The sequence below is a fragment of the Prionailurus viverrinus genome, chromosome A1 (assembly GCF_022837055.1).
Source record: "Prionailurus viverrinus isolate Anna chromosome A1, UM_Priviv_1.0, whole genome shotgun sequence".
In the NCBI taxonomy this organism is placed as follows: Eukaryota; Metazoa; Chordata; class Mammalia; order Carnivora; family Felidae; genus Prionailurus; species Prionailurus viverrinus.
This window is the reverse complement of record NC_062561.1, coordinates 12459399-12484100: the sequence shown is the minus strand read 5'-3', so window position 1 is coordinate 12484100 and position 24702 is coordinate 12459399. Positions and strand designations below refer to the sequence as shown.

Here is a 24702-nt window from a genome sequence, read left to right as displayed (position 1 = left end):
TATAGGACATATTTTTAATTTGTACTGTTTTACAAGGTGCTTTAAAAAACATGTTGTCTTGGGGAGCCTGGGTGGCTCAGTCTGTTGAGCATCTGACTTTGGCTCAGGTCATGATCTCACAGTTTGTGAGTTTGAGCCCCGTGTCGGACTCTGTGCTGGCAGCTCAGAGCATGGAGCCTGCTTTGGATTCTGTGTCTCCCTCTCTCTCTGCCCCTCCCCCGACTCGTGATCTGTCTCTCTCTCTCTCTCTCTCTCAAAAATAAGTGTTAAAAAATTTTAAAAAATACATATTGTCTTATTTGATTCTCATAGGGACTCTGTACAGAAAACTAGATCTGGGTTATACTAAGTATCAAATGCACTTTTTAAAAGAATAAACACAGGTTTTCACAGAATGAAATTATTCCTGAGAACCACAGTGGGGTAAAGATATCATAGAGGAGGTGGAGCTTCAGGTGGGCCTTGCAAGGTAAGATTTAAGCGGTTGTAAAGCAGAAAGGTAGAGCTCAGCATGCATTTGGTATGTTTAGGGTGATGAGCTCACCATATGGCAGCAGTGGAGGCTCAGGCTGGTCCTGGAAGCTAAGTCCAGTGGTCTACACTGAAATGTAGAGGCTTTGGCATGCCATGCTGCCCCAAGCATTCTTCCAGGTTGAACTGTCCACTTCCCTGCAGAAACCACTGACTAACAGCCTCCATGAATTACAAGTCTGATAGCCAAGGAAGGTCTGGAGACACCCCTCCCCTGACCCCGGGGACCTACAGCCAGACATTGGCTTTCCCCCATTAAAATAAAGCTTTGCTCAGCTGTTTCATTCAGTAAACAATAACCAGCACCAGCATTGTTCCAGCACTATCAAAATAGTCATTTAGCCACTAAAATGTACCAAACATTTCTACCAGAATTGTATTGGCTATTGAGAATGGTTTAATAACAGGATTTTGTTCATTTGGTTTTTAGATGTGTTATTACTGATTTACCCATTCAATCAGTTTCTATTTCCTGTGTTCCCAGCCCTACCCCCTGGTTTCAGAATCAGAAAAAAAAAAAAAAAAGACAAAAAGAACTACATCATAACCACGGAGAGTAATCACATACTTTCCTGTTCTAAGTTAGGATTTTCAATTCTGATATAGGTTATTCAGGGATATTGTAGAGTCTTCCCTAAAAGTATTACAAATAGGATGCATTCTTATCTTCTGAGAACAGTGTGTGTGTGTGTGTGTGTGTGTGTGTGTGTGTGTGTAGGGGGAGGAGGCTAGCCTAAGGGTCAGAGCAAGAATGATTTAAATCCTCTGTTAACATTTCTTGCAACACCATGAGGCTAAGGTACCATTTTTTTCTATTGTTAGGTAGAACTACTGGAATTAATATGCATACTAACAGCCTCAATACTGACAATTCTGGATAGATAACTTTGTTTTTTACCTTTCAGAGAAAGCCCAGTATTCTTCACATGGTGTCCTGAAGTTCACACGCACATACCTCAGACTTCAGTCTTTTTTCCCAAATGTCTCCTCATATCAGAAAAAAGACATGAAGCAAAATTAAATGTTTTTACTAGAATATGGTTCTTGTTTGCTACTGTAGATTTTTAAAATGCACAAGTGCCATTATAACCCATTCTCATGGTAATCTTTTGAGGAAAACTGTGCACTAGTTATTGGTGAAAATTGAGATGCTTAGAGCTTTTGCTTTATTTTGTTCCAAATCTTCAGGAGTAACAACTACAAAAAGGTTATTTTTATTGACAATAAAAAAGTGGCAGCAAGAAATAAGTTATGGCAGCAAATTATCATCTAAGAATAAACTAGACCCCTTAAGAGTCTCGGGACTTTTTCTCATATGTAGAATACCATGTAGCATCTTACTGACCAACCCCCAGGGAACAGTGCATTGTTTCCCAGAGCTGACCACCCCTTCCCCACAGGGGCCACCTGTCCCAGATCTGTCTCCTTGACCTTTCAACATTTGGTATTTTTACCTGGAGGGCCCATGACCTCCCTGGCTTCTATCATAGAGCAGTACTTTGGTACTTCTTTTAAGGCTCTGACTGCTCCTTCACAGGCTCACTGACTCCTTCCTGTGTTCCCTCAGTGCAGGCAGTGCCCATGGTCTCCAACCTCAGGAAGGCATCTCACCCACTCTCAAAGTTTCTTCCTCCATAAAGACCAAATCTATATCTAAACCTGCATCTTCCACCCTGTTGAATTTGAATCCCCCATTCTTGATTCTGTGTTTGACACTGTCCCTGGCAATAAATCTTGCTGCACCTTCAACTTTGCTCCCTTTCCATCTCTCCTCAACCTCCACTTCTGGAACATGTAAGTCTCCTCTAGATCAGAAATTCTATTAGGGCAACCCTTTTGGTTGTTGTTATTTTTTTGGTTATTTATTTATTTATTTATTTATTTTTGAGAGGGGGAGAAGAAGGGAGAGAGAGAGAGAGAGAGAGAGAGAGAGAGAGAGAGAAAATCCCAAGCAGGCTCTGCACAGCCCAACGTGGGGCTAGAATTCATGAAGCTGAAATCAAGAGTCAGACACTGGGGCACCTGAGTGGCTCAGTTAATTGGGCATCTGGCTTTGGCTCAGGTCATGATCTCATGGTTGATGGGTTTGAGCCCCACGTTGGGCTCTGTGCTGACAGCTCAGAGCCTGGAGCTTGCTTCAGATTCTGTGTCTCCCTCTCTCTGTGCCCCTCCCCTGCTCATGTTCTGTCTCTCTGTGTCTCAAAAATAAATACAAACATTAAAATAAATTAAAAATAAAAAAAGAGTTGGACACTTAACCGACTCAGCCATCCAGGCACCCCAATTGTTGTCATTTTTACTTAACCTTAAATATCCTCAGCACTTTGAATAATGCCTGGCATATAGCTGACATTGGGTAGATGTTGAATGAATGAATAAGTGGATATCACCCCCTCAGGACCCACTGCAAACTAGCCTAACTCTCCTCTACATCCTGGTAGTCACCTGTGCTACCATATTATTTATCACCCACACTGGATAGGAGGAGGCACTATTAATTTTTAGTGTGGAAGGGGCATAATTAATTATTATTCTGGGACAGTTGTCATAAATTTGGAAAGTCTTGAGAAAACCTGGTTGAGTGTGTATTCTAATCATCAGCATTTTTTTTTAACTTTTCCTCCTCATACGTTCCCCTGCAGGGTCAGCTGCCAGGAGATATATCTTGCCTGCCCCTAAACTTTCCCCTAGTTTGATCTCCACTTTGCACCTTCATTCTCTCTCACTTGCCTGTTTCAAGCTTCCCCACATCTAGCCTATTTACTACTTGACTGGCCTTGTTGATCCATAACCAGTCTCCACAATGTCTGTCTTGGCACATTCTATTCCCACTACATGTGGCTGCCAGATTAATCTTCCTAAGGAATAATGGCTACAATAATACAATATCCTTACCCAGAAGAGTTCCAAACAATAGCCTGCACTGGCATTGCTTTCTGTTAACTCTACAGACTTCTGGTTTTCAACGTTCTTAACCTCGGACTAATCTACATTCATAGGCATACATATTGGACACCTGAGCTGCTCAAAACAGCTCAGTTGGTATCACTTGGGAGCTTATTCAAAATAAAGACTTTTGGACCCTACCATTAGACCTGTAGAGTCATAATCTACAGTTTAGCAAAATTCTTGAGTGATCTGTATACACATTAAAGTTTGAGAAACACTGCTCTAACTTTAACCTAAATGGGAAGAATCACAATTCCAAAACCCCACCCCCAAAATTTTACTTCCATGCTTTCTTTATACTGGTCTCTTTTGAAAAAAAATTTTTTTGTTTTAATGTTTTACTTATTTATGAGAGAGAGAGAGAGAGAGAGAGAGGGAGAGAGAGGGAGAGTACGAGCAGGGCAGGGGCAGAGAGAGAGGGAGACACAGAATCTGAAGATCTGAAGCAGGCTCCAGGCTCTGAGCCATCAGCACAGAGTCTGACAGGAGGCTCAAACTCATGAACCACAAGATCATGACCTGAGTCAAAGTTGGATGGCTAATGGACTAAGCCACCCAGGTGCCCATATACTGGTCTCTTTTTACAAGATACCTGCTGGCCCCTTCTCTCATTGCGGTTTATCAGTCTTCCGAAGGTAGACCTCAACCACTATATAATCTATAAAACCTTTTCTGAAACAGTTCCTATTCTTTACATTCTGTGAACACCATAGTGTTTAATTTCTACTCTTACTACTATATCACTTACCTTGGGTACTAAGTTTACATACATGTGCATTCCCCACTGTATGGTAAGCCCAATACAGGCAGGGACTATCTTTTTTTTTTCTTATGATAAAAGATACATAACACAAAATTTACAATTTCAACCATGTTTAAGTGTATGACTCTGTGGCATTTAAGTGCATTCACGTTGTTGTACACCCACCACCGCCCTCCTCCAGAACTCTTTTTGCTGTTCCAAACTGAAACTCGAACCCATTAAACATCAACTTATTATTCTTCTGTCCCTGCCAACCATGGCAGCCACAATTCTGCTTTCTGTCTCTGAATTGGACTACTCTACATACTTCATATAGAGGGAATCATACAGAATTTGTCCTTTTGTGTCAGGCTTATTTCACTTAGGATGCTGTCTTCAAAGTTTAACTGTGTTGCAGAACTTTCTTCCTTGTTAAGGTTGGATAATATTCCAGTTTCTTTATCCATTTATCTGCCAATAGGCATTTGAGTTGCTTCCACTTTTCTACTATTGTGAATAATACGGCTGTGAGCATGGGTGTACAAATATCTGTTTGCGTCGCCGCTTCCTGTTGGGTGCACATCCAGAAGTAAAATTGCTGGATCATATGGTAATTCTATTCTTCATTTTTGGAGGAATCTCCATACTATTTTCCATAGCAGCTGCACCATTTTATATTCCCACCAGCCGTGCACAAGGGCTCCAGTTTTCTACATCTTCACCAACATTTGTTTTTTTCTGTTTTGGGTTTTCTTTGTTTTTTGTTGTTTGATTGTTTTTGTTTTGGTTTGGTTTTAGTAATAGCAATTCTAATGGGATGGTTATGAGATGGTATCTCATTGTGGTTTTGATTTGCAATTCCCTAATGATTAGTGATGTTGAATATCTTTTCATGTGCTTACTGGCCATTTGGATGTCTTCTTTGGAGAAATGCTTATTTTAGTCAGGTTGTTCGTTTTGTTGTTGTTATTGTAGGCATTCTTTGTGTATTCTGGGTCTTAACCCCTTTTCAGATATATGATTTGCAAATGTTTTCCCCATTCTGTATGTTGCCTTTTCACTCTTTTGATATAGGAACTGTTTTTATAGCCCTACTATAGTTAGCCTTGAAGTGGTGTCTGGTCAATATTTATACTTTCAGTTTAATTGAATTCTTAAATGATAATTAATGATTTCTCACTTGCTTAAATTTATGACAAAATTAACTAAGTATAAATTAACTTCGCTTTAAAACTATTCGGGACAAATCCAATGAGATTGAGGAACTTCAAATATAATTGTGAACATTTTCAGGCTTGAACTCTACTAAGATATATAAAGGAGGCTTCAAAACACTGTACTGAAAATTTCCCATCGTTGTCCCTAGATTTAGAATTTTGGCAACTTCCACAAGGAGGCTTTGAAAGTTAATTGCTCTTGTATGACAAGAAAGAGCTGAGAAATTATTTGTGGGACAATCAGATGAAAGTTTAAATTTTTATGTTTGGCTAGGGGCTGTCCCATGATCAAAGACAGATGGGAAATAGAAAGTAACTCTGAAAGAATGAATTTTCAGGGAAGTAAGGATGTTTATAAAAATTCTGAATGTACCCTGAAGCATGACTCCTGTTGGTCTTTGCTCTAATCAGATGCATCATTAATATGACTGTAGTGAATAAAAAAAAAAAGCTAGTGAATATTTGTAGGATGGTAAAATGAAAGAGGTAGTAGGTTCTTCATTATTTCTGAACTGCCTTACCTGGCTCATGTAGAGGCGAAGAAAGCTACTAATAATAGCTCTATTAACAACTTAGATTCTTTTGCTTTCTCATATTCTGGTCTTTCTGCTTCTGTGATTTATTTTTAGTTGAAAAACTTTCTACCACAAATTATCTTCAGGCTACAGAGTCACATTAGTTGTGTACTGTTGTGATCATGTGCCCTCTGTAGACAACTTAATGGAAATTCTGATTGTTCTGCTTGGTTCACATTTGAAAGGATTACATAAAACTTCTTTGAGTAATTAGCACTGCATCCCAACAAAGAGCTGGTTGATTTTTTGCAATAAAAGGTCAAATAAGAGAAAGTCATTTATAAAGCATAAGAGATTGCCTTCCTGGGGTAATTTTTATTCTGAATTATGAAACAACTTCAAAGGCATGAGTCAAGCACTTAGTATTTCTGGTGCAAAACATTACAACTGAGTAACCGTAGTTCAAGGACAAGATCTCTACTGGATTAACATAACATAAATAAGAGCTAATAATGCTCCATTCATGCACACAATGTAGGTATATTTAAAGGGTATGTGTGGGTAGTTAACCAGGGTCATACTTAACCTTCATTATAACTCCCTATTTACTCTATTTACTCAACCCCTGACTTTATGATGAGCGATCCATTTGGAACAAACTTTTTATGCCCTTTCAGATATATAAAGGTTACACATTTCCTCAAACTGCTTCTATTTAGTGCTTTAAACATTTTTCCCCTGACCTTGACTCATTCACTCACCTATGTTCTGAAGTGATTTGTCTGATTGTCTCCATTAAAAGAGATTAACAGGAATAGAGAGAGCCAGGAATCCGTGGACCTTTCCAATTTTGATTGGTTGTGTCTTAAGTCTAAAACATGGCAGGTGTTTCTGAGACAAGATCTATTGGTTTAAGTCCCTTTGAGCCTTAGTTGGAGTTTAAATAGAAATAAATTTTGTGACCACTGACCACTTTTTCTCCATTTCAGTTCTGGAATAAAAGCAATATGGTATAGTATAAAAAGCTTAAACTGAAAAGGAGAAGTTCATGTGTTGAGTATCAAACATGTGCCTGAAATCATACAATTTTAGAAAAAAGACCTCAGGGCGTATCTGTTCTGTTTCTCTCAATTCACAAATGAAAACCAGTGAATTTAAGGGACCAACCTAACATGATATAGCTCACTAAGGACAGCGCCAAGATGAGATTCAAAAACTGCGAAGTATCACAGTTCAGTGTCTTCACTATTATGGGTTGTCTTCCTTCAGTTAATCCTTTTGATAAGCGCTATATTAATCAATTATTGCCTTTTTAATGAGAGTAAACCATGCATGATGATGGAATCAACAAGTTGTTCCTTTATTAAACATTGAAATTTTTCTTGTCCTTGTCCTGAACTTCCTACTGAAAAAAAAGAATGCTAAAGTAGCCAATATTTTAACATTTTGTTAAATGTTAAATTTTAACATTTTATGTTACCCAGTGTGAAATCCTTAATGACATCAATCTGAAATGTAGAATGGTTGATACCTACATACACAGACTTAAGGAGGGTGTGCTTTCTTAACAGTTTTTCAGAAATGGCATAGTATTAACAGATGTTTAAGCAAAGCAGATGTACAAAGAAAAAATGAGCTGAACTTTTCTATATAATATGTTTTCAGATGCTAGTGAAGGTGAAAACAGACAAGACAGCTTTACAGAATTCCTTTTCACTCAGATAGTAAAAGCATGGACAATTGAAGAAGGAAAGAACTGATAATCCTTTCTCCTATTAAGAATTATGTTAACATGTTTTATACCAGTTTATTTAGAGATGAAAACAATTACTATCACTTTAGTTACAGAAAATATATCACATTAAAGCAAGGCAACATTTAGAAAGGATACTTTTGTCCTGCAAATGTATGCTATGCAAAAAGCCAGGTAATCTCTTCAATTATAACTAAACAATAAAATAAATCCTAGGACATGTAAAAAAATGGTACGGGTATGTTTTCACATATATTAATTTCCTGTTGCTGAAACTAGTACAGTATGAAAAACATTTTTCCCTACTGCCCAAATCCAGGTAAAAATGAGAAAGGTGTGGCAAAATTAAAATTCAGCCTAAGTGATATTAGCAAACTTTTACTGTATATTAATTTCTTACTGTCCTTATGAAACTAATTGTGCTATGAAAATCAGCATTTCCTGTTCTCCAAACTCAGCTAAGAATGAAAGATGGAGCAGATTCAGCAAAATTGGCTCAAAAATACAAAAACTAATTTCCTCTTCTAGGAGGATCAAAAGTAGTAAGTATAAGTATTTATAAGCAATTAATATAAAAGAGCTCATAGTGATGGATAGTTTTATGTGCCAGGCCCTGTTCTAAATGCTTTGTAAGTATTATCTTATTTAATATTCACAACAGTCCAATGAATTATTATATTATTATCCCCATTTTACAGGTGAGAAAGCAGACATAGAGAAGCTGTAACTTGTTCTAGAAAGTGGCAGAGCCATCTGGAAAAGATAAAGGCCAGATAAATATATAGATAGATATAGATATATAATAAATATAATATAATATAATATAATGTTATATAACATATATAAAAGATAAATATGCTTCTGTACTTTATCCTGCAGCTTATATCCATTTGTAGTAATATGAACTGTCATTTCTTTTGAATATAAAATCAGAAATATCTGGGGAAATTAAAAGATTATGAATCTGTTGATATTTCTTGAATTACTTAGCAAATACTTGAATTACTTACTGAGGACCAACTATGTACTAAAACCAAGGATTCTCTACTCATTAATGATAAGTAGCTCCCAAAATAAGGGAATTTTTCTTCCAATTGCCTTCAGAACAAACCTGACCTAAAACACATATAAGGTACATCTGTGTGTAGGAACATAGGCACACATTCTTTAAACAAAGAGAAAGGGAGCTTTCAGATACATCTTTGTTTACAAGCCTGGAACAAGTGGCAGTTCGTTGGAAGACATACACCTTCTCAGGATATGTCCAGCTTGCCTTGAACTACTAGACCTGTTTCCAGACTTTGTGCAGGATGGTTAAAAAAAGTCTCCATTAGAAAATTTTCTTGACTGGGGCACCTAGGTGACTCAGTCGGTTGAGTGTCTGACTTCAGCTCAGGTCATCATCTCATGGTTCTTGAGTTCCAGCCCCATGTGGGGCTCTGTGCTGACAGTTTGGAGCCTGGAACCTGCTTCAGATTCTGTGTCTCCCTCCCTCTCTGCCTCTCCTCCACTTGCATTCTGTCTCTCAAAAATGAATAAATGTTTAAAAAAATTTTTTTAAAAAGAAAGTTTCTTGGCTTACATACAAATTTCTTTTTCTCTTTGGAAGGGCCATTTATAGATTTCTTTGATAGCTACCATAAAGTGCACTGAACTGGAATAAAGCTAACACTTTTTCAAGGTGTTTGAAGGGAGAAAATCTCAGTAAGAGAAATAACCATTTTCACTGGAAAAGACTAAATTTAATTTGGCTGTGAGCATCGAAAAGCAGGTAGGCTTTCAGCTGTGTCAGCACAAAAAAACAAAGCGAACACCTACAGAAGCACCTACTAAAGGTCTCAATGTTTTCAGAAGCCAAGAACCGCAAATGGGAGAAAATACTTCTGAACTGGTATCTGAGACGCCCAATGAGGCTAAATAGAAATGAAGATATTATCCCACTTTCAAGGGTGTCAGCTAAAACACAGAACAATACACATACAAATACTGCATGGGACATACTTCTACTCAAAAAGGATTTGTTGTTTATCTGAAATTCGCATTTCACTGGCAATCCTGCATTCTTATTTGCTAAATCAGGCAGCCTTAGTCACTTCCCACACCTGACTCTGGCTCCTCACTTCTGGTGGTCCCCGTTGTCTTGGTCAGAGATTCCAATAGGGGCTGTGTGTGGTGATGGGAAAGGATGGAATGTGATGCTGTCTCTAACATGGAATACTGGGAGGGCCTCCCAGAAGGCCCTGAGTTGAAGGCTGGAAACTCCTACCTATAGAAGCCCTTGGAAGACACACTATAGTGGGCCAGCCTCATGTCCACAACCACCCCCTTATTTTTGTTGAGGATGGTTCTTACTCTCAAGTTTTTTCTAGTCTGAACTCTTGTGTAAGTCTCTTCATGGCACAGCATCTTTTGTACTTGATTCTGCTATCTCCAGCATCAAGCAGAGAGCCCAGGACATTCTACAGGGTCAATAAATGTTTACCAAACTTGAGGTTCTCAAAGGTTTGTGTTATTGATGATTTTTTCCTGATAATAATGGTAAGGAGGAAACTCAGATAAAATCGTTCCCTCCTAAACCCTCATCATGTCTCCTTATTTATTTATTTATTTATTTATTACGTTTCTTTATTTTTGAGAGGCAGAGACAGAGCATGAGCGGGGGAGGGGCAGAGAGTGAGGGAGACACGGAATCCAAAGCAGGCTCCAGGCTTTGAGCCATCAGCACAGAGCCCAACGTGGGGCTTGAACCCATGAACCGTGAGATCATGACCTGAGCCGAAGTCAGACACGAAACTGACTGAGCCACCCAGGTGCCCCTTTATTTATTTATTTATTTATTTATTTATTTATTTATGTATTTATTTATTTTTAAGTTTATTTATTTATTTTGAGACAGACAGAGACAGCACAAGCAGGGGAGGGCAGAGAGAGAAGGAGAGAGAGAATCCCAAGCAGACTCCACACTGTCAGCAGAGAGCCTGATGTGGAGCTTGAACCCACAAACTGAGATCATGACCTCAGCCAAAATCAAGAGTCAGACGCTTAACCAACTGAGCTACCCAGGTGCCCCTATTTCTCTTTATTTTTAAAAGTCCATAAGGAAAGAAAGAATTGCATACAATATCATTGTATCATGTACCAAGCATGGTGTCTGCTATATAGGATGTAAATATTTGTTGATTGAGTGAATGAATGCTAATTATGACATTTGAATAAAAGAGGGCTGGCATAAGTTCTATCTGCATTTTGTAGAAATGACCTTTCATCAAAAGAGCTTTTCTGTATAATAGGAGCTTGGTCAGGGTTGGAGATGGGGCTAGTTAGATGTTACTGAGCTTGGGACATATTGAGGAGAAGAGTTGGTAGAGGGGTGCCTTGAGGAAGTGGGGAGAGTGATTACTCATAGGGTTTACTCCCCTAAGATAAGAAGTGTTTGAAGTAGGAGGAGAGACTAGAGACATAGGCAGTACCAAATAACAGTGATAGAAGGAGGAAGGGGAAGGAAATTGCAAACCCTGTTATCAGAAAGGGGAGGAGGGTTCCTACAGTTACTGAGCCCTCTGGGCCCTTTTTCTGAGTGGCCATATATCTGAAAGTGACACATCTAAATCAATATGCATTAGTTAGGGACTACCCACAGTGGGAGAGATTACTAAATTCTTAAATTCACATAAAACATCAAGCCTTCTTAAATGTAGTTCAATTTTAAATACATATTCCACTAAAATATTTGATATGGGCAAGATAAAAAAATACTATGAGTCATAACTGAGTTTTCCCTTAAATCTTCTCTAATTGGTTTACATTATACAATTAAGGCAAAGGCATATTAGATAGGTAGCTAGCTGCCATTTTATCTTGGGATACTTTTCCCACCAAGATAAAAGCAGACACAGAACAAGTTAAGATAAATTTAACAATACCACACTCAAGAATTAAGCAAATAGATATTAAACCATAAAGTTCAGTTTTTAATACTTGAAGAAGTTTTATTGTTGTTTTTGGTGGTCAAAAAAAATCATTGTTCTTTGTTTTTTAGGAGCTACTTACCATTGGGAAGCAATAGTTTCAATCTTTTCATCTCTATTGCAGTTAATCAGAACACAGCTATCTTAGACTGAATTTGATTGAAGCCAGCCTGTATGTGGCATTGATTAACTGTTTAAGGCAGAGAACTGCCTTTAGGTTTCAAAACTCTGCTTAAAGTTGTTGCCTTATTAGACATAAATTAAAAGAAGTTTCCAGAAACAGCTGGAAACAGTCTTTTTGGACTAACATACATTTTGTAAAATAAAAATGGTAAAAAAAATTAAATCATTTGGACTATGATATATCACATCTCTGTCTTGATGAAAATTCTGTTTCCCTTTTTCTTGATATATTATCTACATAGTGACAGAAGGGTGATGAGTGTTCATGCTGTTAATGCTGTCATTAATCATTTTGCAACATACTTATTTTAACGTATTTTTAAGGCAAACTTGGACTACTGGATACTTATACAGTACTCTTTTATAGGACATGGATAACTCCTGTCATAACCTTTAAAAATCCTTCCTAAAAAAATAAACTTTTAGCTCAAATCCAAAAGTTTAGCTTTCATAATAGTTCATCTTTGAGCTCCCAGCAATAATCTCCTTTCACTAAATGTTGATATAATATCCGGCCTATCAAGAGAAATCAGTGTTTAATGCTTATGAAAGGCATAGAACTGTGCAAATGTGATGTTTTATAAGGCATTAATCCAGAGATCCAATACTATGTACAGTGAACTTTATCTTGACAGGTAAGTCAACCCACTGCTAAGTAAAACAGCCAGACAATACTATCCTTGTTGTGAAACTGCAGGTGTTTAAAAGCTGGGGGAACGAAGGAGAAACCCAACAGCCTCAGATGGCAGGAATGAAGGGTGGTGAAGGAAGAGAGCTTGGTTAGTCAGGTAGGCAGGTGCCTGGGAAATTTAAAGGAGAAAATAGAAATAAAAAATCAAAAGCAGGTGTCTGCTTAGGTTTTATGGCTTTATTAGAAGTAATAAGAGAGCTAAGGTTAGGAACACAAAGATTAAAATAGTTATTTCTAAGAAATCTTGGTTTGGAAGAATGAGTTAACACTTTGGAAATAGCCCTGCTTTAAGTATTAATTGTGTCCAGATTAATTACAGGGAAATCCTGTTAAATCTAAGGACAAACATATTTATCAGCCTCAGAAGTATTTATTAAATCCCTCTAGTGTCTGTGGCAGAGTTCTACCTTCTATCCTATCTTTCTTAAGCAAACCAGATTAATCTTAGGAAACATTATTTGCAAGAACTTTTAACAATTGTAGCCAAATGATAGAAACACATACACATATATGTATGTATATGCCTACACATACATACACACACACACACACTCGCACACTTAATTTGCTTACAGAGCCAAGTTTAAGTTTTTCTGTACCTATGATCGATACTGTACGTAGAGAGAAAAAGCCATATACCCCTCTGATACGAGTCTCCAAACAAAAGTATTAAGAAAAAACTTGCTTAAGATAAAACAACCAATGGGTGAATTTTGTGTTACACCAATAATGTCTTGAAGAAAATGTTATTTAAAGACATGAAAGTGGAAAAATAAAATAAAACCATTAAAGATAAATTAGGAAAATAACAGGAAGAATTTGTGAGCGGGGTAATTAATGTCTCAAGTGAAAATGATTATGTTTTGTAGTTATATCAAGAAAAGTATATTGAGTAGAGAGAAGACAGAGCAAAATATTTTCCTGGACAGACACCTGACCCGCAGTGAATTTACAGTTCATATAGGAGGCTTCCAGACAGCTTTATTTCTTCTTCAAGGTACTGAAAGCTGAGGGATTGCATTTTGTATTTAGTTCACCCATGATTCTTCTACAAAGCCCATTTGATGAAATACATGGCATTTCATCTGCTAAAAAATTGTGTGTTCACTTTTGATTTCCACCACTTACGGATCCAATGGTAAGAATCTCTAGCCTTGCCACCTTGCTTTAACTTCCCTGGTAGGGCTCTCTTCTCCAGCCCCGACTGCTCTTTCATGTGGGATACAGCGTTGTTCTAAGGCACTTTAACCTGTAGCAGTGAAATGAAGTGCAGGGACACCAGCTGTATATTGTTGATGTGCATCAGAGGTGGAGGCTGATATTGCTTAGTGTCCTTTGCCCAAATTAAAGGTGCTAAATGACACCTTTCCCGGTTCCTATTACTAGATTTCCCAATTTGAATTCTTTGTGGCTATGGATTTTTGTTCAGTCCACTACCCCAGACCCTCTGTTCTCTGCAGTCTCCTTTTCTTCTAAGGGGACCAGGGTCCTTTCCTACTTGAGGCTCAGATGAGTCCAAATCAATTTGTTTTTGTGATTGCCTCCTGCTATCATGGAAAGTGACTGATTCTTTCTTGCTCTGGAGTTTCTACCTTTTGCAGATGCCTTCCTCCAGATGAAATTCTAGTAGGTTCTGTTTTTGAGGCACTACTTGGTAGGTAGTATTTTGGAGCCCTTCTTTGTTCCTTCTGGTTTCATTTAGCTGCTTCCTTTTTGCTCTTACCCACATCCTATAGTGGTTGGTTTTGTTTTGTTTTGTTTTGTTTTGTTTTGTTTTTGTCCTCTTTCTTTTTCTTAATCATTATTCTATTTTCCTTTTAAACCACATACACTTTCCTTTAGATGAGACATTGTTGATTTTTTTGTTTTACAATACTGTATTCCTATTCAGATAACCTCGACAAGTTTGCATGTTAAATTAACAGTACACTCTTACATATTAACCCAATTCATTTTTATTACATATTTGAGATATTGATGACTCCGCATTTATAGACTCCAACCCTGGTTTGGGTAAAGGGAGGGAGTTAATTTATGACTAAATTAGTTTTCTCAAGTATTAAAAAAATGCAGATTTCATAGGGAAAAAAAGAAACCTAAGTAATGTTTTAAGTTAATCAACTTGATTAAATATTTGAGAATAGTTAATAATATTAACTACTATTTATTTATACTATTTATTACTATCTTTATTACTAGTTTTCTATTTATTACTTATTTATTTATTTTTTATTTATATTTATTTACTACAACTTATTACTATTATTTATTACTATTATTTCCTGTCATTCTTGGTTATTTTATCAATTGTGACTCAGTGCGTATCTGTTTGTATGCATATTTTACCAATTTCTGTCTAACGGATTGGTGCTAATACTTCAATGTTTTTGGATAAGAAACACATGGTCACGCCCAGCTTCCCTAACCCACTCTTTAGCCCCAATTTCCAATTCTTATTCATTCCATAAATACACAGTAAGCACTTACCGTGTATTTGGCACCGTATTCCAGAGAGGGATTAAAGACTTCCTACCCTTCAGGGGGTCACAGTCCAATAGGGGAATGAAATAGTTACTCTCTGGAGTTTAGGTTTATCTATAGAAAGGAAGAGCCAGTGTGTTCCAGGCAGGAAGAACAGGTACAAAGGTACTGAGGCAAAAGAGGGTGTGATGCATTCAAGGAACTGCCAATTTCTCAGTTTTCTCTGTGAAGCATCAGGCAAATGTCAATGCCGAGGGCAAGGGGGAAGAAGGCGTGTGTGGTTGCTTTATGTGAGCTACCTAGAGTAAGCAAGTTCAGAGAGACAGAAAGTAGAATAGAGATCGCCGGGGCTGTTGGCAGCAGGGAAGGGAGAGTTACTGTTTATGAGTAAAGTGTTTTTGTTGAGGATGAAGAGATGGTTGTGACTTTTATACGACATTGTGAATGTGATTAATGTCACCAAATCGTATACAACAGATAATTGAAATGATAAATATTATGTGTACTTTACCACAGTAAAAGAATGATTTTGAGTGTGCATGGGCCTTGAGGAGAGTGGTGAGGTTTTGAGAACAGAAAAAGACCCAGGTAGAGACATGGTGAAAATGTGCTGGCACCTCTCAGTTCACCAGCATTGTGTCACCTGTCCATGCAGTTCTGGGATTTCACCGACAGCCTGTGGTGGCCTGGATGGAAGAGTGGATATGGGGGTTTTGTCAGATGGGCGTGGAATAGCTAGAAACTGAAACAGCTGTATGAGTGTGTGTGTGTGTGTGTGTGTGTGTGTGTGTGTGTGATGAAAAAGTGGTTGAAAGGTTGGCTCATGGAGCTTAAGCCAAGGCTTGGAAGGGTGTGAGGCCAAAGAGAGGGACTGATTAAGTAAAGGAAAAGCAAAAGCAAAGATCATGAGACAAGATGAGGAATGCTGAAAAGATAAAAGATCATTATAGAAGCTGGGATGAAGGTTGGAGATTTTGGAAGCACAGCAGTGTGACTGGTGACTTAGCCCAGGGCATGTCCAAGGGGCGTGGGGGTGAGTAAAGGCATGCTGGAGACAAAGATCCCTGCAGTTGTGAGTTGAAGGAACTAAGCTCTCCAGAAGATACGGGACAAGATCATGTGGTCACATGAGCTTTCCTAGCAAATGATGTATTATTTATTCATTTGTCACATGCATTCATTAAGTGTCTACTTTGTACCAGACACTGCCCTAGGCGCTGGGAATGAAAGTCCAGAAAGAAAGACAATTCCCTGCTTTCCTGGAATTTACAATCTAGTGAAGGGGCAAGTTAGGCAATAACCAAAATAAACAAACACAAAATATCACGTGGGCATGTGCTATGGTCAGAGTTAGTGAGGCTTGATCATGTAAGAGGGGCACACAGAGGTGGTCAGAAAAGGCCTTTGAAAGCAGTAACAATTATGCTGAGACCTACAAGTTAAGAAAATCAAATTCAGTCATCCATTTTATTTATTTAGTTTTTGAGAACGCCAAGCACAGTTCCAGGCACAAGGAATGCAAAGACACATAAAACAGAGGCCCCAGCCACAAAAATATAATAGAGATATCAATAAATATCAATTAAATCTGCAAAGACCTCCCAGGACTCAAACGATGGATTTGAAATTTTAGTTTTTTCCTAATTAATATCAGGTATTTTTATTTTAAATGATACTTGAAAAATATTTTACTAAAAAATAAATCATACCAACAATATATTATTAGTAATGAATGGCCAATGGGGCATAACTGAAGTGATATAGGAAATACTTATTGTCCCATATGGAAAAAAAAGTTTCAACTAAGAGGAGAAGACAGCAGAAAAATACATTATTACCTGATAAAAATAATTTCCATTGCCCCAGAAACTTTTTTTTAAATTAATTTATTTATTTTGGAAGAGAGAGAGAGAGAGAGAGCACAAGTGGGGGAAGGACAGAGAGAGAGAGGGGGAGAGAGAATCCCAAGCAGGCTCCACGCTGTCAGTGCAGAGCCAGATTCAGGGTTCGAACTCACAAACCATGGGATCATGACCTGAGCTGAAATGCAGAGTCAGAAGCATAGCCAACTGAATCCCCCAGGCGCCCCACCCCAGAAACTCCCTTTGTATTCACCACATAATAACTCCCTTTGTATTCACCACATTATCATAAGGCACTAACAGGAAAACACTTAAAATTTGTAAAGGTCAGCTACTTTTAGACAATTTCTGCTGAAGAGATACATCTTGAAGTTTACACATTTAAAAATATCAGAAATTGACATATACTTTATAATATTGTTTTCACTCTTTAGAGTTTTGTTATTGATAACAAGGAAATGTCTCTGGGTGTTGACAGAATTCAGTCTGTCCTTATAACCCCTCACTGCATTTGAAAAAATTAGGGGTTGGAAGACCGAAGTTATTTTGAAGTCATCATTTCATGAAAATTGGTTCAACTCCAAAAATTATATTAAATAACCAGACTTTTTCCAACAGCTTAATGATAGATTTGAATGCAAATTAACTCTAGATTACTTTAAATAATGAACAGATGCCATTTCTTTAATGATTATAATGCATTGTCTGACAACCTCCAAAGTTCTATAGGCAAAGGATCATCAGTGATGATGGACTAGGGGTCTGGAGAGTGGTAAGCGGGCAGTTGGTGGGGGGCGGTGCGGGCTCAAGGAGAGCTGGACTTAGCAATAGAGATCAGCTTTGAGTCTCGGTTCTATAATTTATTAGCTGATAATCTAGTCACATAACTTTTCTGAGCCTGTTTCTTTTTTTTAAAGTGAATGCCTACTTCATGTGTTTATTATGTTAAGTAATACATACAAAGTGCTTTATCCTAGGTAGTGCTTCACTAGGGCAAAGGCTTATTAATGAAAAAATTACTAAAGAAAATGCCAGATCTACTCAGATTAAGTAAAAAGCTAGGAGTTACTGCTGAGCTATTGCCAAAAGATTTTCCTCTAGAATGTGGAATATAGACTGCCTGTCTTTAAAGATGACAAAGGTTGGCTCCATGTGTATCTGGGGAATAAATATAATTGCAGTGGGAGATATAATTCCCAGGGAAGGGGCTGAGGGTCCCAGCCCCTTCTGACTGTCCACACCACACACTTAACTGACTTTAAATCATATCAGCAGGTTGGACACAGGGCCACCAGAGGAAACCTGTGTCGCTCAAGAATAAAGACACTTGTTGAATAAATACATTTTTTTTAACGCGAGTAGGAAACATACCAGCTCCAAACGTAGATTCTCTCCAATCTTTCCTATTATCTACAACACCTTTGAATTGATAAGACTCTCTCATATGTAGTTTAACTTTGATCAGGGTAAGTAGAACAAATGTTCTCGTCTGCATTTGACAAATAAGCAAACTGATATTCAGGGAGGTTAAGTGGCTTCTACCAGTCCTACAGCTTATCATTCTCAGAGCTGAGGTTTGCATTCCATCCTTATATCTCCCCAGTTCATTGCTATTCTCTAACACTCTTTAGTGTCTTCTTGTTACTTAGTATGAGGCTACGCAGAACTTAGCTGGACTGGAATCTCATGAGAATTGCAGAATTGATATAGGCCAGATAATATTACTAATGATAGCTAACATTTAATGAACGTTCATTATATGCCAGGAACCATTCTAAGTATTTTACGTGTATCATTGCATTGGATCCTTGCCAAAAATCCTTTGCGGGAAGCACTATTATTATTCCCATTTTATAGATGCCAAGGCTGAAGAACAGAAAAGAATGGCAACTTGTCAAAATCACACAGCCAGTTGATGTGGAGACAGGGTATCAACCAGTTGTCTGTCTCCTTAACCTTCTTCAGGCACTTTACTGCCTAAGCGAGCCAGGGAGCTGCCTTTCACAGCTCTTTATATGATATGTTTACTGACCTTAAAGAGCATAGTAGCACCAAGACAATGCTTCAGAGTATACATTTCAGTGTCCCCAAAACATGCTGAGGTCTAAAACTAGCCTTGTTTACAGGCAGTCACAGCAAAATGGCTGAATCTTCACTAATCAATTTGCCTGTATCAGTGTATTAAAGTATGGTTGTGTAGGAAGTTAAATTGACTCAACCTTTATGGCGGAGTAAACAGGCTGAAGGATGCCACAGGGTGTCCTCAAGCAGACATCAAGGTGATTCCAATCACAGGACACTTCTTCAATCCAGCAGCCTGCGAGTATAATAAGTGATTTGTGACACACTGACCCAAGATCTCCTGGGTGGTAATGATAGTCCCCACAAGTGTATGTGAAAAATACAGAAAGGAATTATAATATTTGTAAAGTCAGTGAAATATTATGACATTAAGACTGAAGATTCCAGGCATTTCCCAGTGTACATGAGTATAATACTAAACATAGGCAAAGATACTGATCGGCAGTGCAGAGCTCACAGCTAACACTGAATTTGCTTCCAAGAAAGCATGGAGCCCAACAATGTTTTAATTAAGAGAACAAAACCCCAAAGCAATCAAAACTATTAGCAGTAGAAGATTGGCAGATTCAGGGCTTGGCAATGGGGCACTAAGACCCACCCACCAGCACAGCCACTGATTGGTGATCCTGAGCCAAGGATCCAGCGTGAAAAGCCAGCTTCTCCAGAACTTTCAGCAACATCTTTTATGAGGAAACAAATGAGATTGCATTTCAGAATATCCATAACAAGACCCTGAAATACAGCCTGAAGGGAGCACTGAAGGAATGGTTGCCACATCACCTCTCTCTTGGGAAAAGAACTTGCATGGAAGGAGTCACAGTGAGCTCTTTACCCATCTACTGTGCAGCGAGGGGAAATGGGTCACTGTAAGTAAGGTGATTTCCTAAAGTAAAGCTGAAAAACAACCTGAAATAATGGATCATAACCATAGGCTCCTGGCAAAGGTTTGCTGGCCTGGCACAGTTAGAAACTGAATTCTTTTCTTAAGCAGAGGCTTCTGACAAAATTCTCAGCAAGTGAACAGAATATGCTTCTCCATTTTGGGTATAAGGGGTGATGGCACATAATGAGTTAAAATAAGGGGGAGCAGAAGAGATAAGAAGTTAATAGAATTGCAGTCTTATTTATAGAAGGGTACGTGGCAAGTCCTGCTTATTGTTGTGGTTGTGGGGGCAGTGGTTATGAGTCTTAATTATATAGCATTAAGAGAAGATGAAAGAAAAAAGATCTTTTTTTCACCAAATTTACTAATTATGATATTATTTGTAATTTCAGAAATTTGGAATGAAATGTCCAAACTTAGGAAGGTTTTAAGATAAATTATGGTATGTCTATCCAGCAGAATTTTGCACATTCACCAAAAAGTATATTTAAAAAAACTTGGGGCACCTGGGTGGCTCAGTTGGTTAAGCGTCCAACTTCGGCTCAGGTCATAATCTCGTGGCTCCAGTTCGAGCCCCGCATCAGGCTCTCTGCCTTCAGCACAGAGCCTACTTTGGATCTTCTGTCTCCTGCTCTCTCTGCCCCTCCCCTGCTCGCTCTCAAAAATAAAAAATAATAATAATAATAATTTTTAAAATTTAAAAAGCTTAATAGATTGGGAAAATTCTCATGATCTAATAACGCTAAGTGGAAAAAGTTTTTTCAAAATTTGGTATGAAAGTTATTGCAGTTTTTTAAAAATATGCAGAAAAAAACTGAAAAGGAAAATTTTCAAATGTTCTCAGTCCTCTCTTCCTGGTAATATTACAGGTAATTTTAATGTTTCTTTTTATAATTTTCTGTGTTTAAAACTGTAATCATTATTACGTATTCTCTACTTAAAATTAATAAACTAGATATAAGAAGATAGAGGGATAGTTAATGACAATGAAGCAACACAGCCATAGGCATAATTAAAATTTACATTTACACTAAGAAGCAGACCCTAGGAATAACCAGTTATCCAAAACTATAGTAGAATATTTATTTAGTCAGTAAATGATCCCACTATGTGCTTTTCACTAAAGGTGGCACATGGGATTCAGAAATCCAAATACTAGTTCTAGCTGGGGGAACTCAGGAACAGGGGGAAGGCTGAGAGAAAACAGTTACCCACAGTGCTCCGTGATTTCTGGGCCCAGGGTGCTATGGGAACACAAGAGAGGAGGAACACCGCAGCCTCCCTTCCAGGGATCTGTGGAAGGCTTCCAGGAGGAGGTGACATCTGACTTGAATCCTGAAGAATGCATGAGGAAAAAAAAAAGTAGGGGAAGGTCTTTCAGCAGAGGGAATGCATAAAGACAGAGTTGAGTAAGGGTAATAGTTTTCCAATGAGAATCTCATAAGAAGAAATTCAGAGAAGGAAAGGAGAAAACTTAACCAAACCCAGTCCTCTGGAGATAGAGATACAGAGAAAAATTAAAACAATATTAGGAATTCTGGAGGAATTTAGAATGTCTTTTAGGTATCTCTCTTGGACACTCGACAGGTGGTAGCATTACTGGCTAATACAGGAAACATGGACGAGCAGGTTCAGAGGGAAACTTTTACAAATATCCATTAGTAAGGTAAATGATATACAGTGCTGGAGTATAATCACTCATTCTACACGTGAGTCCTGAACAGCCTGTTCTAGGCGCTGAGTACGCACCAGTGAACCAGGCAGACAAGGCCTCTGCTCTCGTGAGGTTCAAGGTTTGCCTGGGAGACAGACCACAAACAAACAGGAAAATATCCAAAGTGATAAGTGCTGTAAAGCAAACATTAGCACTCGTGGATGCCATGAGAGGAAGTGATGCAGTTATTTAGATTGTGTCAGGAAAGGCCTCTTGGGGAGGCTCAGGAAAGATTTGGGATAGGACAGCAATATGATCATGATAACTATAGGACAGCAGTGCGGTAGCATTCGCTGACTGAATCCTTTCTTTGTGCCAAGTGGATTATTTCGTTAAATCCACAATACAATCATATAGGTAGGTGGTGTTGAGGGGCAGAAACTTGCCAGTCAAACACAACTCTGCCTCCAGCCACACTGGACACAACTACTTTTGCCTGTTCCACGCCGGGCCTTGAGAGGTGAGGATTGGAACTATGACAAGGAACACAATCACCCAGGGACACCAAAGCAGGAGGAAAAGCGGGGGGGTGGGGGGTGGAGGGGGCTGCTGAAAACTGAAACCTAGAGAATGCCAACACTGAGCGGGTAGATGAGGTGCTCTGAAGACAAGCACCTCAGCCATGTGGCCTGACAGCCACGAGACAAGCCAGCGTCACAAGGAAGGGAATGAATGGTCAGCAGTGTCCTGTTGTCCACATGACCTAGAGAGGACAACAACCACACAAATCATCCATCAGATTTAGCAACCAATTATTGATGAGCTTGGCCAGACAGGTTTTAGTGAAGTAGTGAGGGAGGGCCAGACTGCAGGGTTGATAAGGGAAGATTTCTTTTCCAAGAGATACAGGGTAGAGGCCGGACGACTTGCTATGGTGGTTGGGGTTGTGGTTTGGTTTAAAGAAGGGAGAGACTTGAGGGTTGAGCCTTTAGAGAGGAAGGTTGAGGGCACAGGAGACAGAGGAAAGAACTGCTGGAACAAAGTCCTTGTAGGAACAAGGACAGCACACAGAGCACAGCTGGAGGACCGGGTCTTAGTAGGCAGAGAGGCACCTCTTCTACTGTGATGGGAGTGGGGGGGAGTAAGTAAGAAGGTAGCACATGTGAGGGTTTCTTTTCTCTGAAGTAGACCTATTGTCCTCTGCTCAAGGTGAAGACCGCAGGGAGAAGGTAGTCCTTCTGGAGTCCTGCTTAAGGTCCAGCGTTGAAACAGGGCATGTGGGTGCTACTGACCTGTATAAAAGACTCCAAGTAACCCCGAGGTTCCTTTTGAGTTTGGAGCCCTTGCATCTGTGCCAGCAGCATGTGCACAGCTGTGAGGTGTCCTGCTGCAAGCCAGCGAGCTGGGCTGAGCTGTGTGGCACAAGCTGCTCCGGTGGCACCTGTCCCGGGAAGATCACTTTAGGCTTTCATCTGGCTTCTCTTGGACAGTCCTGAATTCATGGGCTGTCCTACAGCCAGAACTAAACAAATTTGCAATGCAAAACTGTATCTTCAAATTAGCCCTTTAAAGAAACCCCCTAATCCGTGCCATCTGAATATGAAATATGTATTAACATAGAAAATAGTAGGGGTCCAGGATCTTTGGAGATAAAATGATCAGTGAAATAGCTGGAATATTCTTGTTTTGTCCTATTTCTATGTACATAATGTTACAGCTACTGCCTATGTTTGGTTCAATTCGATCCTTTTTAAAAGTTAAATACACAGCTTCCCTGGGCATGTAATTGTGAAACATTTTGTTGATATGCTATATCGCAGTACTTTAAGATAACACAGGTCTTTCTCCTTGCAGAGAATTTCGTTGCCACTACGTGCATACAAAACAGAGGTTGTAATCAAAGGGGTATTTGGCATGCATCCAGAACGCTATCTGGACTAGTCTGTGACTGGCTGCCATAGTTTCCAGTCCATTTCTGATCCATGACTTACTGCTTCATAACTGCCAGTTTCCAAGGTTTATCAGGATGGCACACAAGAGCTCAGTCATTACTTTCTAGCTCATTCTCAAGTGTGTTTTACTAGTAAACATTTTTGATTATTTAAAGTAACAAAATAAGACCATCAAGATTGTTTTTACCATCATTTCTCCATTTTCTACCAACAGCATAAGCTAGTGCAGGGAATGTTTCCAAAAAGTGTAGAATTGTAGCAGGAATACTTCAGGTAGCTGATAGTTTCCATGCCTTAAGCCAGTAGCAATTTGTGTAATAGAGAAAGGATTAGACAATTTAATGTTCAAACTTCACGTGAAGCACCTGAATTATTTTTAAAAACACCAGCCGACAACTGCTACTCTGGCAATCTGGTTCAAAGACATTTACAAAGAACAGAGATTCCAGAAATTTTAGTGTTTAAAGAATTGAGAAATTTTCTCTTGCAATATATCAATTCCTCTGACCAAACTTGAGCTGTGTGACATGAATCCCATGGTTGCATTACATCGAATGTTTTCAAAATTACTTTCTCTGAGGTCCTCTAAGCACTTTAGAAGCAAAAGACTGAGGATAGCAGGACATCTGAGGCCTGAACGAGCACTGTCATCATCTTACTTGTGAGGCTTTGGAGCCTAGCAGAATGAGTTGGACACCACTTCTCAGGTATTTTCGCAACAGCCAGCCCCCCTTTTCCCTGCAGGAATCAGTTCATTTCTAATAATAAGCCTACTTTGTTATTGACTAAAATACCTTAAAAGTGTTCAATTTTCATATCTCACTTCCTCATAACACCTACTTTTTAAACTGCATGCAGATTTAAATGCCAAGATATGTAAATCTATTTAATGTAGGTTCCTAGCGGTTTGACCTCAATATTTGCAAGTTAATTTTCCTCCAACGCAGTGGCTGTAATATTTTGACTTAAAAAAATTATTGTTTTACATTTATTTATTTTTGAGAGAGAGTGAGACAGTGCACGAGTGGGGGAGGGGCAGAGAGAGAAGGAGACACAGAATCCGAAGCAGGCTCAGGGCTCCGAGCTGTCAGCACAGAGCCCAACGCGGGGCTCGAACCCACCAACCGCGAGATCATGACCTGAGCTGAAGTCGGACCCTCAACCGGCTGAGCCGCCCAGGCGTCCCTTGACTTTTTAAATCACTTAATTTGATTGCTGGTTGCAGCCAGATAATCATTT

At 38.8% G+C, this 24702-nt stretch overlaps 1 protein-coding gene across 3 annotated transcripts in view; it reads left to right on the top strand.

Annotated features, from left to right (window-relative positions):
- The window catches only part of STARD13 (StAR related lipid transfer domain containing 13), a 540351-nt gene that overhangs the window by 277177 nt on the left and 238472 nt on the right, over window positions 1-24702 (top strand). The window lies entirely within an intron of this gene.